Genomic DNA, 16308 nt, shown 5'->3' on the forward strand with positions numbered 1-16308 from the left:
CACAAATAACTATGTAGGTACAAGAGTCAAGGTATCTCCACATTAGCAGAGGAGCAGATCAGCCAAGGAAAAGCTCCAGCTTTCTGTATTTCAAGGAATTTCTCCAAAGCCCACCTTAGAGGCAGTACCAGAAAGCATTCTTCAGCATGGTTCACTTAGCTTGCCTACATCAGGGACATGAGTGGCAATGTGGGTAAGAAAAATATATATCACAGATAGAAACCACTTTGTTGCTGAATTTCAACCAAGCCGCGCAAAACATCTTATAGGGAGGAAAAGGAAGCAGAGAAGTGTAGAAGGGTGGCAGAGGAGGTGAGGTGGCAACTAAATTGTGTCAGAGTCCTCAACTACTTTGAGGATCTTGTTTACATTGTGTCAGCAAACAAGGCAACTTTGATTTTCCCATACTCTGCTAAGTTGCTTTTTCTGAATACACCCGTGACTCTTTTATTGGGGGCAATTCCCATCTAATTTGTATCAATCACATTGACAGACATTTACCTTACCATTTATGCAATGTGTTTCATTATATGTGTGTGGGGGGGGTGTTTCCTGAGTTATATGGTATTTTGATTTCAGTCCCTTGGAACATCATTCTACTATTTATGTTATATGAAATGCTACATTATGCTTCTGTAAATCTGGGAGCTCATGACCAGGACATTTTGACCATGACTTGCAAACAGGGGTGTTTGCGAGGGCTTTGTGGTGGAGACTGAAAAGAGTGAGTTTGTGTCTTTTGAATTAAGGTTGCATGCTTGTCTGAGCTGTTTGGAAACTTTATTTGAGTTTGTGGGTGTGGGTGACTAAACATAAGGAAGAAATTTCTGGTGGTAAGAGCTGTTCAGCAGTGGACTCCATTGAAAGGTGATTGACTCTCCTCATAGAATGGCCATATGTCATGCAGGTGATTGGACTAGATGATGCTCGGGACCCCATCTAATTCTCCATTTCTATTATTCTATATAACAGTGGCATGGCTGAAGACATCTCACTGTCTTTCACATGGTTGAAAACATGGCAAATTTGTTTTTTTAAAAAAAAAAATAGGCATGTGCTTATACAGTGGTAGCTTGGTTTACGAACTTAATCCATTCCGGAAGTCTGTTCTTAAACAGAAACCGTTCTTAAACTGAGGCGCACTTTCTCTAATGAGGCCTCCTGCCACTGGTGCCCTTCCACCATTCAGATTCCATTCTTAGACCAAGGTAAAGTTTGTAAACCGGTACACTATTTCTGGTTTTGTGGAGTTCTTAAACCAAATTGTTCATAAACAGGACTGTTCTTAAACCAAGGTACCACTGTATATCACAATTGTTGTCGTTGTTTTTAAATGAAAGTATTTTAATTCATTCAAACAGGACTTAACTCAGGAATGTCCTGATTGCTCGATAGTGCCTATCAGCTCCCACCCCTCCGAATATTTGTTTGGTGCAAAGAGTGTGAGGAGATAAGGATTAAAAAAAAATGACCTTGCAAAATTATACTGCTGACAGTTTTCAACCTATCCTGAACCTATCAGAGAGTTTGACCCTACAACATTTCAAAATTCTATTTTGCTTGAGCTACAGAGTTATAAACACGGGAATTGCTTCAGGCAAAATATTGTTATTTCAGAATGAGGGTGGATTCAGTTATTAGGCATGGTGAGGTTTAGAGGTGCACAGCTTGAATCCATCTTTAGGCACCTAAAATAATGGCATTCACATTTCAACAGTGTTTGTATAGTGTTCTTATTGGAAAACCAAATATATGGGATACCTTACCTATTCCTTCCCCTGGGCTGTTTTAAAGCCTTCGGCATTTTACTCTGTGAGTTTATTTCAATGCAGCTGTTAAATCTTCTACAGCCGTGGGAAAGCTGGAAATGAAATGGCCCTGATTCGGTTCTAGATTTTTCACAGCCTTATGGCTAGGTTGTCAAGGTGAGTCACGTTCAGATATGAATATTGAATGTAATGAGCAAACAGGACACACAATAATGCATTTTCAGGAATTATATATAACAGGGATGGTGGAGACTGTTCATACCACCCAATGTGAAATACAGCTTTCTATCTGAAAATAATACATACGTTTGTATCAATGAACTCTCTCTCACACACATACATCACAACCACCACTATATCATACACGTGGTTAGTGATATTAGATACTTGATCCCTCCCCTACATTATATTCTAAGCAATGTACAGAATTTGGGGGGGGGGATTAATACCTTTTGTGTTGTTCCCCTTAGCTATCATTCAGAAGGCTGTGATGTGCTTTGATTAAAACTGGAGAAAATATTGTGTTTCCATCAGCATGGAAGCTCACATACACGGTACCACAGTCACGACTTAGTCCTATTCTGAAGTGGGTAGCTCAGTTGGTTAGAATGTGGTGCTGATAATGCCAAAGTCACAGGTTCGATCCTCGTATGGGACAGCTGCAGATTCCTGCATTGCAGGGGGTTGGACTAGATGAACCTCTGGGTCCCTTCCAACACTATAATTCTATGAGGTGCATGACCCATATATATAGAAGTACTTGATTAGCTATCATAGTGAATACCTGTTGACAGATCTCTCTTCCTTAAATTTATCTCATCTATTGTTAGAGGATTGGGGTTTGGCTGGAGATGGGCAAATCTGCCTGTTTTGGTTTCCCCTGGTTTTCTATGTTTTGATTGTTCAATTCTCCACATTTCTGCATGTTTGAGATCTTTTTTAACGTCCTCATGAAAATCCATCAGCACTTTTGTGTGAATTTCTCCTGATACACAGAAGTTTGTCAAAGGCATATGTTTTTTATGAAAATTCCCCTAATACAATGCACCTTTTCATCCTATTTTCAATAATATATGCACTTGAATGTACACTTTACCTTGTATATGTATTTTTGGACACATTGTTTGGTTTGAAAACTGCTTTGGAAAATTTCCAACAGGCTCTGTGTGGGCACAGAAGTCTCTGAAGTCTTTCTGTTACTCATGTAGCATGAGCTGGGTAGATTGGAAGTGATGCAAGACAGACAGAACCATTTATTATTATTATTATTATTATTATTATTATTATTATTATTATTATTATTATTCCTAGTGATGCAGCTAAAAACCAGAACTGCAGAGTCTGGAGTCTAAACTTAGTTTGGAGCTTCCTGGCTAATTATGAGCTGAGTATACAGAAACAGGAGTTTGGAATCAGCTTAGCATTACTTCAGTTCCAGGTTTAACAGAGGCTTCCTCGTATACAGCAGTTTTCCCTTACCCTTTCCCACTAAAATGTTTTGATAGATGCAGCAATACTGAGAAGGGCTTCTTCTTTAGCCTTTATTAAGATCTTGAGAAGTATGATGGGAAATGTAGTTTCACAGGCCTCTTGGGTCATTCCTAAGATTATCTAACACTGCTTCGAACAGGCATGTCCAACAGGTGTCTGGTCGATCCTGGTCGATTGTGTGATCCTGATCGATCTCCTCCCCCCTCCAAAAAACAAAACTCAACAACTCCAGCCCCCCCCCCAAAAGCTCAACAACATTGGGTAGATCACTGCCAGTATTTTTACAGTGGGAGTAGATCGCAGTCTCTTGGAAGTTGGACATGCCTGCTCTAGAACATGCCTGGTACAAATCTGTAGTCTCCCTCACTGCAATTTGCATGTCCAAGCTTGCAACTCTAATTTGCCTTAACCCTCCTTTTGGGAGCCTCCTCTCCAGTGTTAGTCAACAACAATATTGTTTGTGGCTCTTCAGAAGAGAGAAGTAGAGATAGTGTGGTGTGGTGGCATCACTTACTGATCTCTAGCAGGTCATTTACCGATACTTACTGGGAAGTAGAGGGGGAGGGGAGAGGCAGTGGCAAAGTTGGCATAGTGCAAACACACTGGGGAGAGCACCTGATTGACTCTGCTGGTGCATTTGCACCACACCAACCTTATTGCTGCCTTGTCCTGTCCCTTTATCGGGATGTGGGTGGCGCTGTGGGTTAAACCACAGAGCCTAGGGCTTGCTGATCAGAAGGTCGGAGGTTCGAATCCCTGCGATGGGGTGAGCTCCTGTTGCTCGGTACCAGCTCCTGCCCACCTAGCAGTTTGAAAGCATGTCAAAAGTGCAAGTAGATAAATAGGTACCGCTCCGGCAGGAAGGTAAACGGCATTTCTGTGTGCTGCTCTGGTTCGCCAGAAGCGGCTTTGTCATGTTGACCACATGACCCGGAAGCTGTATGCCGGCTCCCTCGGCCAGTAATGCGAGATGAGCACCGCAACCCCAGAGTCAGACACGACTGGACCTAATGGTCAGGGTTCCCTTTACCTTTACCTTTTACCTGTTCCTTTACCTTCCAGTAAGCAGCAGTGATCCAACTAACCAGAGGTCAGATGGATGAGGAAAAGTTAATAAACAAGTCTCTCTGACAGTGCTTTCAAAATAGGTATACAGCTAAGGAAATAAAGGTCCGACACTACTAATGTTTCCCAGGACAAAGTCTTTCATCTTGTTTGGTTTCCTTTGCCCTGAAAAAATGGTGATAAAGACAGAATGCATTTATGAGGCATTGAGTGACTTTGGGGGCACATTATTTCATATGTTTAGATGCTGAAAGATAAGCAGAAATATGCTTTAAGGAGCATTTCAGATTTCATAGTACTATGGAGCATCTCTGAATATTTCTGACACAGAGGTTCCACTGTGTATAGGGATGAAACTGTGAGTAATAAATTCTAGATAAGGAGACAAGTTATTCTGTCCTGTCATCGTAGAGTTCTTGATATGTTGAAAATTTGTTGTTCTCATAACTCAAAGGAGCTGCACTGTTTTTGTTGTTGTTGTTTTGCTTTATGTCTTTGGAAGTCAGTGAAAGACAAGACCATAAATACTCCAGAGCCAATATATTTAAATGATGTTGCTATCTCTGTGATACCTGAAATCAAAGGTGAGAAATAGTACATCAAAGCATATGTCACATTTACTTTAATAAATATCAATGTGTGTTCTGCTTTAATTTATAAACTGTTCATTAATTAAGGTTACATTTATAACACAGTGTTATAAAACAGGTTGTCAAGGCCTTGCCAATCATCGAAGTGAATAAGAGTGTCAACTAAGGGATTAAAATTCTAGAAGTGTTAGGTTCAGATATGTCATCTTGAAGAGAAACCCACCACCTGATTTTTTTGGACAAGGGACATACTGTATCTTCTCATTGGTTGGCTGGCTGGCATGCCCTGCATCTCCACACAGCTACACAGCTGCCCCCTCCCCCTTTTAAAAAAAGACCTTAAACTTTGTTAACTAATTCAGATGGCTTATTGAATGCATGGATAGATCCACCCATGTTTTTAATGGGAGCTTATTGGTAAGATGTGGAGATATTTCACACATCAGACTCACCACATGAAAATACCCCATCTCATTTGAGAATTTTGGAGATCTCCAGCCTGAAGATCTGTAAACTACTTAGGGATGAAGTTTTGCTTGGTGTCTAGATATACTGAGGAAACTAGCCAAGGGATTAGGTGGGGTCTGGAAAGCATGTATGAAGGTAGCCAATGTACTATAGCCATTAAAGAGGTGAACCAAAACCTAGGAGAACAGGGTTCAAATCCCCATTCAGCTATGAAGCTCACTATGTGACTTTGTGCTAACAGTCAGCCTAATGTACATAACAGGATAAAATGTACATAACAGGATAAAATAGAAAGGGAAAGAACCATGCATATTACCTATAACTCCTTGGAAGAAAAGTGAGATAGAAATGTGATAGAGGAAAGATGTAATACAAATGTAATCATAATCATTATCAAGTTAATGTGACAAAATTCTCTGATTTCCCAGAGTAACATAAATGATGCAATGTGTTCCCATTTACATTACTTACATGTAATACTCCTGTTTTAAAGTATATTATTTTGATGCTTGGAAATTGTTCCCTGGAGTGGGGGGTGGGGGTGGTAATAGCACATGTGTTTGGATTCAGCCCCTGAGCTGTTGTGGCTGCTTCTAACTGCCTACCATATTTACATTTTGAGCCCATTGTGATGCCTGTGCATAACAGTACCATAAACGACAATATGGATGCAGCAGGGGCAAGCCATAGATGCAGCTCGTATATGATAATGGGAAGAGGAGCTGAAAGCATTGACAGCAGGTTTCAACATCTGGAACTGCCTGATTTACACTACAGAAGATGTACTTATTTTCAAGCCCAGTTTCTGCTTTTACGGGCCTTAATCGGAAGCTGTGCGCTCACAGTTCTGGGCAGAATAAAATGACTTCCTACAGCAGAATGTTTGTGGAAGTGAATTAGCTCACAACCATTTCAGTGAAGACAGTTTGTTTGTCCGTTCCGCTATAGGCAGGCACCCCAGTATCAACCCAACACCAGTCCTCTTTGGGATAATTCCATTCAGCTTGGGGGAGTTATTTTATCCTGACTAGGCATCCAGTATATGGCTTATTGTGACTTCCAATTTGTTTTTCTCTGACCATAACCCCCACCCACTGTCCAAATGGAAATCCTGCAAAGAATTCTATTCAATTGGATAGACTTTAGTTCATTTTCTTCTGTGTGGAGTTTAATGCTGTTAGTACTGAGGATGCCTGCATATGCTGTAGGCCATTGTAACCAGCTGGTTCATTATGGCATCTTTCTACAGCACTGTTCATTGATTTCTTTGTTCACCACAACCTCAGTTTGTCTGTTTCTTCCCTCAGTAGATCAAGGATCCAACATTTAGCCTCTGGAGCTAAACTTTATGTCAAGTAAATTAATCCCTTGGTAGATGAATTGTAAGTCAACAGGATAGTGGAATGACATCTGTTGATGAGGCAGCTTACAAGCTCTGAAAGGAAGTGTTCTTCAGACTTTTGGTACAAATATAGAGAAAGAAAAAGAGGACTTTAGTACAAGTATAGAGAAAGAGCTACAATCCCCCCACTTTTATTAAACATTGTCCGTGCAGCAGATGTTAAGACAATGTGAATCTGTTTTAATGATTGTTTCAGTGAATATGGAAAAGGATTCACAACCTGCCCTCTTCCAAGATTTCTATGGATATTGTATTCTGAAAGAAATTTGTTGAATGTGTATGAATGCCAACACCTATCAATGTTGCAAACTGTAGTGGCCATAATAATGACTTTGGATCAATCCAACTGCATGGAAAAATCCCAGTTAGTTCATAGTGCCAAGAGAGTTTAGTTTCCAGTAACTCTTAAAGAAGAATTATCTAACTATTTGTTAATGTATTATCATCATTTTAATCATAAGGGCCTCTTTGAGATGCTGTTCTGGCTTAACAGTAAAAAAGCCTCTTTGGTGACTGAGTGAACTGCTTTTTTCATGCTAAAACTATTTAATAGTATGCACACTCAAATAATCATTAAAACAGCACTGGTTTCTACCAAACACTTGGCAAAAAAAGGCTAAAACTTATTAGGTAGTTAAACTTCCATGAATTATTTGACCAGCTCTAATTAAAACCTTTCAGGAAGTTAAACCTTAGACATTTCATTTTACCCACCTGAAATAAAGCATACAGTAGCTAAATGTATAATTCATATCAGCTTATCTAACCAATTTGAATCTCTTTCTATTTCTGATGTCTCCGCTATTCTAAATGATTGTGCAGGGAACTCACATCGAATATTTTCTTGATCATCTGAAAAGGGTTATGTGGGAGTAGCAGTAATCACAATTCACCAAGCATAGATGAATAGCAGTTCACTGCAGTATTCCGGGACCTCCACAAATTTTTCATTCATATGGCTGACATATTTTGCTTCAGTGAGTGTGAGAAATTTTGTTGAAGATGTGGGTTAGGGTGAAAGAGACCCAGAAGGAAGATCAAGCACTATTAATTAGTAGTTTTATAGTTTTATAGGGCACCAGCAAGGGTAGTATGCCACTGCCTCAACCAAGATCTAGTACTGGAGCCAGGGAGTTAATCCATGCTATACTTAGATGGCCTCGGGCAAGTCACCCAGTACCAGATAGCATGGTGGGTCTGTGCTGCTCACCTGACCTCCCTCTAGCTCAGTCACTGCTGCAATAACAGGATGGAGAGGGTGAGAGTTGATGGTGGCATAGTACAAACACACTATAGGACGGATTGCGCTGAAGATGGTTGCATGCTCATTTGGGATGGTAGCAGCTCCTAGGGTTTACAGTCCATTTTCACAGCACCATAAACTACAGTATCTGTATGTGTTGTTTGAATGCTCAATTGTTGGAGTTTAGTAGAAAACCTCCAGTTCTGCTGGCCTTGTGCCAGGCATGGCCACATATCTGTATGCAATTCATTGGCACTGTCCCTGCACATTTATCATCATTTTGTGTTTAGTGGAACTGCTATATCCTTACCATTTATTTACTAGTATAGCAAATTCTTGCATTGGAGACTCTTTGGCATTTTTTAAATTGCTGCCTATTGTGGAAATGCTATGGCTTTTTAATGAAGAAAATTGCCTCTTTTTATAATTAGCTGACTATGATTTTCTATTAGCTATTTAAAATAACTTTATACTTCAGTGGCTATAACAGCATCTGCAGATGTAAGATCGTCGCTCTTTTTGCTCTGTTTTCAATTATTTCACAGGGAGTTTCAATAATATAGTTCATAAAGGTTTTGAACAAAATCATTTTCTGTTTGTGTTGGTTCCTTTACATGCCCTCTAATGTATTATTTACATGTTTCATTTATGGAACATTTATGAATACAAATATAGTATGGAACTTTGAATTAATTATAGTAATTGCTCTGGCTTTGCATGCCCCTTTCATTGTAGGTGCAATGAAAATAAACAATGTAAATGATTTACTTTATTTAAAACAGAATAGAGAAAACATAGGTTTGTGTACTGACAGAAAGGTTTTGTGCTCTTGACAAAAGCCATTAATATGATTTTATGGAGGGATCTGAATCGTTACATGCTGTCAGGTCAAGATGTTGAAATGTCCTAGTGGCATCTATCAAACAATAAGGCCATTGGATGTAATTCCTAAATGATTTTGAATGGAACTATGATTGTTGTAGTATTTGAATTGTTGAGTAGAATGCTTTATTACAAAAATGGGATCCATTTTTTGAATAACAGTATGGTCATCCTTGATATTTTGACAAAATGACAAGTAAGTGTTTGGGGCTCAGACTTCGTAGTTGCTGTTGTTGTTGTTTAAGGCAAGTTCTTGAAGAATGTTCAGACCAGATATATGAATTCCACTAATGGGATTTTTATCTGAAACACAGAATTGAAATGGAGGACTTTCAGCACCATTATTTTGCATAAAATGTGCATATGATCTTATTCATTCTGCCCATCCTACTGTGCCTTGACTGAAATAAATCTTTTATGCCATGGTAAATGGGCTGTGTTTGAGGAAATATTATAAAAATGGAAATTGTTTTTTATGAAATTTTGGCCCACATATGTACACAGAGTGATTCTGTTGACAGCACTTTAGTTGTTGACAGTAGGAAAGCCTAGAGTTGAAATGAAATTGGCAAAACAACAACAACAACCCAGGATTAATATCAGGACTTTTTGAAAATGAGTATTTTTAAATTCATATTTTGAATATTTACTTTGAAGGGTGCACTTTGAATATTTTTAAAATATGAAATTTGGTTGTAAGTTTCCTTTATGAATTTGAGTTGATACCAAATTATAAGAACCAAGCTACTTCATGCAAGTGTCAAACAATAATAATCCAGTATTATTGAAATTTGGGGTCTTGATTGTGACACCACAAAAAGAAGCAACTCTTTCCAATGTAGGTGCCCTATAGGACTAAGCAGTGCTTTTTCTGGGGGTATGCAGGGGTAACAGACCCCTAAACATTTTGTGAATCTTTGTACTTCTGTCCATTTACTGTATTTATTTCCCCCAATTTGAAATATAAAATGGTAATTCTCTTGAGTCAAAATGAGTGTACCCCTAAACATTTTTTTAAAGAAAAAAAGGACAGGGACTGAGGGAGAAGAGATTTTATTCAGCATATGCAATCTCATGATCCTCCTTTAGCACTTCCTTTTCTCACGTTACCTAAAAGTTAAACAGTTATCTTCAGGCTGCTCATTCTTCTGAGGTAATAATAACAAAAAAATCCTTCCCGTTGATCTTAATATTTTTAACAACATACTTTCTCTCCCCTTCTCTCTCACTGCCCACATTTTCATCAAGTTGTCTCCGCGGCCTTTTCTTTGGTCAGAGTTTCTGCTTATGAGGTTTGTGCTTATGGTTATGGGGCAATTAGACGTAGATTAATTTATTAGTTTTTTGCCATTGATTGAGAGTAGAGAGGAGTGTTCCAATTATCTGCAGTGTTGCTGAAATAAATTAGTATCAAATGTTTAGTGATCCAAGTTTAGTGAATTAACTTGGGAGACATTTATTGATTTCAGCATACTTTGGATGCTAGCTACAGTCCTAGAAGACAGCAAGGCAATCTGTTGTTATCATAAAAATCTGATCCTAAGTTAATCTTTTCTTCCGCTGTTTCCAGCCAGTTATATATATATATTTTTTAAAGTGAGCTTGGTATTACCAAACATAAGCTTTGATAGTGTGGGTGTGCAAAGCTCCAATGGATTTTAATATAGCTGGTTGGCACCCATTGTTAATTTGTCAGCAGCATGTCTCTATTGAACTACCTGTAACACACACATGAGCAGAACAGTCAGCCTTGTATTGTTTAAAAGCTTAATGAAAATAATAAGAAAATGCAATCCTAAAGAATAAACATTCTACCAAGTCTGCTAAATTATAATAGTACAGTGGTACCTCTGGTTACGAACTTAATTCATTCCAGAGGTCCGTTCTTAACCTGAAACTGTTCTTAACCTGAGGTACCACTTTAGCTAATGGGGCCTCCTGCTGCCACCGCACGATTTCTGTTCTCATCCTAGGGCAAAGTTCTTAACCCGAGATACTATTTCCAATTTAGTGGAGTCTGTAACCTGAAGTGTTTGTAACCCGAGGTGTTTGTAACCCGAGGTACCACTGTAATGGGAGAAAAGGATGCAATTCAGTATCTTGTTGAGGAGGGAGGAACCAGATACAGTAACATTTACTTGGGAGCAACTTTCATTGATTTACATAGAGCCAACTTCCAAATAAAACTAAGTAGCTCATGGAAATAGATACCTTTTAAGAGCCAAAGCTATCAATCTCCTTTGTTACCAGAAAAAAATAGGTTCACACTCCAATAATTTTATCGTCGTCGTCATCATCATCATCATAATTTGTATACTTCCCTATACCACAACATAAACTACAATGTAAAAAGTACCAAACTAATAATAAAATAATTAAAACAGATTCAAAATCCAAATTAATACACAGATACAAAATCCAAATTAACATATAACATTTAAAAATAATTGAAAGCAACCTCACCACCCAATAAAATAATAAAACCAAGTTAAACCCCCATCTTTGTTAAAACCATGATTTTTGCACAAGGGGGCTGACCCATGCCCCAGTTCCACCCCCAAAGTGCTGCCCCAAAGGAACAACACCCTTTAGTGTTTCCCACATCGTATGGCCCTGGCCTCCCTCAATCATGGGGGCAAGCTGGCTCGCTTGGAGGAAGTGCACATCAGCAGGGAAACAAATTACATGTGAATATATCAGTAGCTGTGTATTAATGGAACAGTCAATGCAAAAGCTGCATTGTAATATTTTGTTTATCTGTCGTTGCTTAAGTTTTTGTATACTGCTTAGAAATATTTCCAATATATCAAGTGGTATAAAAATTAAATAATCAAATCAAATGAAATCAAATATCAAATGTGTGGCTTTACCTGCTCTGCATCTCATAACACATGTCAGTTTTGAGCTGGCAGACAATATACAGTACACAGGATAAACACATTGCCACTAATTTCTCAGTTTGGGGGTCATTAGTTTTGGTAATATAGTGGGACAGCTTCCATCAAGTCAGGCTAATGATTATAAAAAGATCCTAAGCACCCCTGGAGAACAAGGAAAACAGCTCTGTACCATTGCCAGAACAAATAATACCTGCAAAGTCAGAAGTTCAATTTAAATGGGAACATAAAATGACGGTAATAAATGGCAAAAATATTTTCCCCAAATGTATATACTAAATAAAATATGGCATAATAAGTTTATAAGAATATTTTTTCCAACGATGTAAAACTACATACAAACATATGACTCATTCTGTTTTATCTTTATAAAATGTCTGAACCTGATTTTCAGAAACACTTTGCACAGTCCCCCATTACTCTCAGGCAGTATTGAAGATGATTTCCACCTCCTCCTAGAACCTGGTGCTGCATCAATGACAAGAAAAATGGGTGGATAACCAATTTGGAAGAAATACTTCAAGGTGCAAACCAAATTAAGCTGCCTGTGGCATTCTTCATATTCATTCTAAAATTCTTCCTGCAAAGCTTGTTATTCATTGAAAATGTGGCACTGACCTGACAATACTCAGGTGAGCTAAGGCTCTGTGGATCATAATAAGTCTTAACTTCTCATTAACATTTTTGATTTCGTGTTTTTCCTCTTTACTTAATGAGGAAAAGAAAAACAGGAGAGAGAATAATACCCTCCCCCCTCCTCATGCACAAATAAAAATTCATTTTATGTTCTTCATTAGCCTGGACATGAATGCTGTTTTAATTTGTTGTTACACCAAAGTTTTTACACTTCATTACATGTCTGTGCCAATAGTTATGGGCTGCATTGATTTTCTGTCTTTTTAAGTATTCAGGAGCATTTCAGGGGTTGTCTACCACTGAATTGTTTTTCATTCATGACTGTGACATTGTTAATCTTCGGAAAATGAGGTGGAAATCATTTTAAATTTCTCTTTCGATTCTGCTATCTTTGTCACCGCTTAAGAAGTAATTAGGTAAGTCAATGGAAGGTTTTTCTCCCCACTCTACACACCTCACCACACACACGCAACAAACAAGCTTCAGAATGTTACTTGTTCATTTTTGATTTTCTAGTTCTGAGCTAAAAAGGTGGTGTTAAAAGTGTTGCATAACTCCTCCCCACACAAAACATGCTTCCCTTCCTAGCAATTTATTCATCCTTTAATTAGCTGGCACCACACAGTGAAGAGCCCTTTGAACATGGGGGAAAAATGAACAACATAATGGCTGTTGAAATTTCATCCCTAGGGTAGCCTTAGGCAAGCCACTCTGTCCCAGACTCAGACCACATCCAAACCATACATTTAAAGCACTATTATATTTAAGATACATGGGTTCCCCCTAAGGATCCTGGGAACTATAGTTTGTTAAAGGTCCTGCTATTAGTTGTTTTTTATTTAAGGTAAAGGACCCCTGACAGTTAAGTCCAGTCGCAGATGACTCTAGGGTTGCGGCGCTCATCTCGCTTTGCAGGCCGAGGGAGCTGGCATTTGTCCTCAGACAGTTTTTCTAGGTCATGTGGCCAGCATGACTAAGCCGCTTCTGGCGCAACAGAGCACCAAAACCAGAGCAGCGCACAGAAACACCTTTTACCTTCCCGCCGGAGCAGTACCTATTAATCTACTTGCATTTTTGGCATGCTTTCAAACTCCAAGGTTGGCAGGAGCTGGGACCGAGCAATGGGAGCTCACCCCGTTACGGGGATTCAAACCGCCGACCTTCTGATCGGCAAGCCCAAAAGGTTTATTCTCCCCAGGAAGCTGCAACTCCTATAGTGGTTTAGCAACCACTCCGTCTCTTTGTCATCATTATTAGGGGAGGATGGGTAATAATACTTACAGGGTCACTGTAAGGCTTGCACCTAGATAACAGATGTGAAACACTTTGAACACCTGAAAACACTATACCAATGTTAAGCACTATTTTTTCACTCTTGGACTGACAATATTCAACAGTCAACACGACTGTAATTGGGAGTAGAGCAAGCCTCATTAAAATATTGTGCTAAAATAATTGGAGTGGCAGGGAGGGAGAACTTACGGCAGTCTTTGTGCGTGTGTGAAGGAAAGAATTATAAGAAGCTAAATGGAAAAATACACAATTACTTCATCTTTTTAATGCAGTCATTCTTTTATTTCTAAGGCTAATTTTAGTTAATATCTCAGGATAAAACTCAGAGAAGTTGTCTAGTATTTACTAATTATCCTAATCAAGGAGCCTCCTGTCTGAAAGAAGTTGGATCGAGGGGGGATATTCTTTTGTGGATATTCTTTGGAACATAAAAAGAATTCTGTAAAATCTCCATGAATCACAACTACGTCTTTATTTCTGACAAGTGCTTTTTCCAGGTCTGGTGTTGGTAAAAGGCAAACAAAGGCACCTTGGAAGTGAAATGGATTGAATGGCACATTGCAATTTATCACTGTGCAAAATTTGAAGTCTCAACCACCCCACCTCAGTTTTCATATTATTTCTTACAGAGTAGTGCTGTGTTAAAAGTGTTGTGAAGTTTTGTTTTCACCTTGCCTTTTGTGGGATATGAAAACACTTGAGAAAGCCATCTTCCATGCTTTAGAAGAGTATTTCTTTCCTTTTTTTAAAAAAAGAAGAAGCTTCACACCTCCATCATTTCCCCAATCTGAAATGCTACTACTTGTGGAAGAAGAAAAAATGGGTTGCCTTGCTAAGGTTACTGATGTGAAGGGATATGTACCTCAATATGCATCCCACTGAACTTCTTGCAGTCCAGAACAATGACGTAACATGTTTTTCTGTGTATAAAATGAGGTTATTTTGTTTAAAAATAATGCTAAAATTGGTGGTCATCTTATACACGGATAGTGGAGAGGTGGGACGGGCGTTTGGTGGCTACCGGTAGCAGGAGATTGTCAGCGGTGTTTTTGTGGGTGATTGGTGGGTGCGGCAAGGTCCACTGGCTATTGGCTGCCATAGCAAGTGGGCAGGCAATTGGCGCTTGCTTTTTAGCGAGTGTGCAGGTGATTGGTGGCTTCGTCGATGTGCGCATGATTGGCTGTGGCGGTCCTGCAGGTGAGTTATTTTCGGCACCCGCCCCCCAAAAAAGCTCAAGAAGTCTGGGCAACCACCCCCCCAAAAAAAAGCTCAGCAACTGTGGGCAATCTCCCCCCATTTTCTCAATTCGGAGTCTCAAAAAGAGGGGGCGACTTATACACGGGGCGTGTTATACACGGAAAAATACGGTATGTGTCTTTGATTGCATATCAAATATGTATCTGAATGTTTTTCTCCTGTATAGAATTGATTTTGGTGGGATGTTCATTCAAATATGTTAGGGTGCCTTGGTTGCCTTGGCAATATGAACACATTCTCTTTTCTCCTACGCTTGTTCCGTATAGACCTTTTCATGTAGAACAGGGGACATTAGGCCTGAGGGTTAAAAGTAGCCTCTCTATCTGGCCATTATCTCTCTCCAGGTTGCAATCCCTTTCCAACCACACCCCTCCCTTGCCCTGTTTTTCACCTTCCTTGGGTGATTTTGCCTGGTTTAGAATGTGTCAAACTCTGATAGTGTATGGATGAAGAATAGAGCAGTGTGTGGGAGTATGTGTTGAAACTAGCCTACTGTACAAAGGCATCATTTAAATGTGTTGCTCCATCGAATTTTGCCTGTGGCACAGCACAGCACGGATATGTGGCCCCTAAAAGGTTGTCCAGGAGGGAATGCGGCCCTCAGGTTGAAGACAATTTCCCAGCCCTGATGTAGAGTGTTCATCAGATAGGCTGCATAAGCATTAGGCTACATAAGACTACAGGCAGATCCACACATCCAAAGAACATGTAAAACACATGATTTTCCCTAAAGAATCATGGGAACTGCAGTTTCAACCTTACAGGGCTACAGTTCTCAACACTCTGAACAAACTACAGTCTGGGGATGGGCAACAGTATCACATCTTTTAAATGTGCATTGTTGTTGTTCAGTCGTTCAGTCGTGTCCGACTCTTCGTGACCCCATGGACCAGAGCACGCCAGGCACGCCTATCCTTCACTGCCTCTCGCAGTTTGGCCAAACTCATGTTAGTAGCTTCGAGAACACTGTCCAACCATCTCATCCTCTGTCGTCCCCTTCTCCTTGTGCCCTCCATCTTTCCCAACATCAGGGTCTTTTCTAGGGAGTCTTCTCTTCTCATGAGGTGGCCAAAGTACTGGAGCCTCAACTTCAGGATCTGTCCTTCTAGTGAGCACTCAGGGCTGATTTCCTTAAGAATGGATAGGTTTGATCTTCTTGCAGTCCATGGGACTCTCAAGAGTCTCCTCCAGCACCATAATTCAAAAGCATCAATTCTTCGGCGATCAGCCTTCTTTATGGTCCAGCTCTCACTTCCGTACATTACTACTGGGAAAACCATAGCTTTAACTATACGGACCTTTGTCAGCAAGGTGA

At 39.5% G+C, this 16308-nt stretch overlaps 1 protein-coding gene across 3 annotated transcripts in view; it reads left to right on the forward strand.

Moving 5' to 3' along the window:
- The window catches only part of MGAT4C (MGAT4 family member C), a 318570-nt gene that overhangs the window by 268292 nt on the left and 33970 nt on the right, over window positions 1-16308 (forward strand). The window contains exon 1 of one of the 3 annotated variants that reach the window (XM_033163091.1): window positions 1907-1925. The exons of the other annotated variants lie outside the window; for them this stretch is intronic. The gene's annotated coding sequence lies outside the window, so the exon portion shown is untranslated. Of the gene's footprint in view, window positions 1-1906; window positions 1926-16308 lie in introns of those variants that run through there. 3 annotated transcript variants of the gene reach the window in all.

The sequence above is a fragment of the Lacerta agilis genome, chromosome 10, assembly GCF_009819535.1.
Source record: "Lacerta agilis isolate rLacAgi1 chromosome 10, rLacAgi1.pri, whole genome shotgun sequence".
Classification (NCBI taxonomy): domain Eukaryota; kingdom Metazoa; phylum Chordata; class Lepidosauria; order Squamata; family Lacertidae; genus Lacerta; species Lacerta agilis.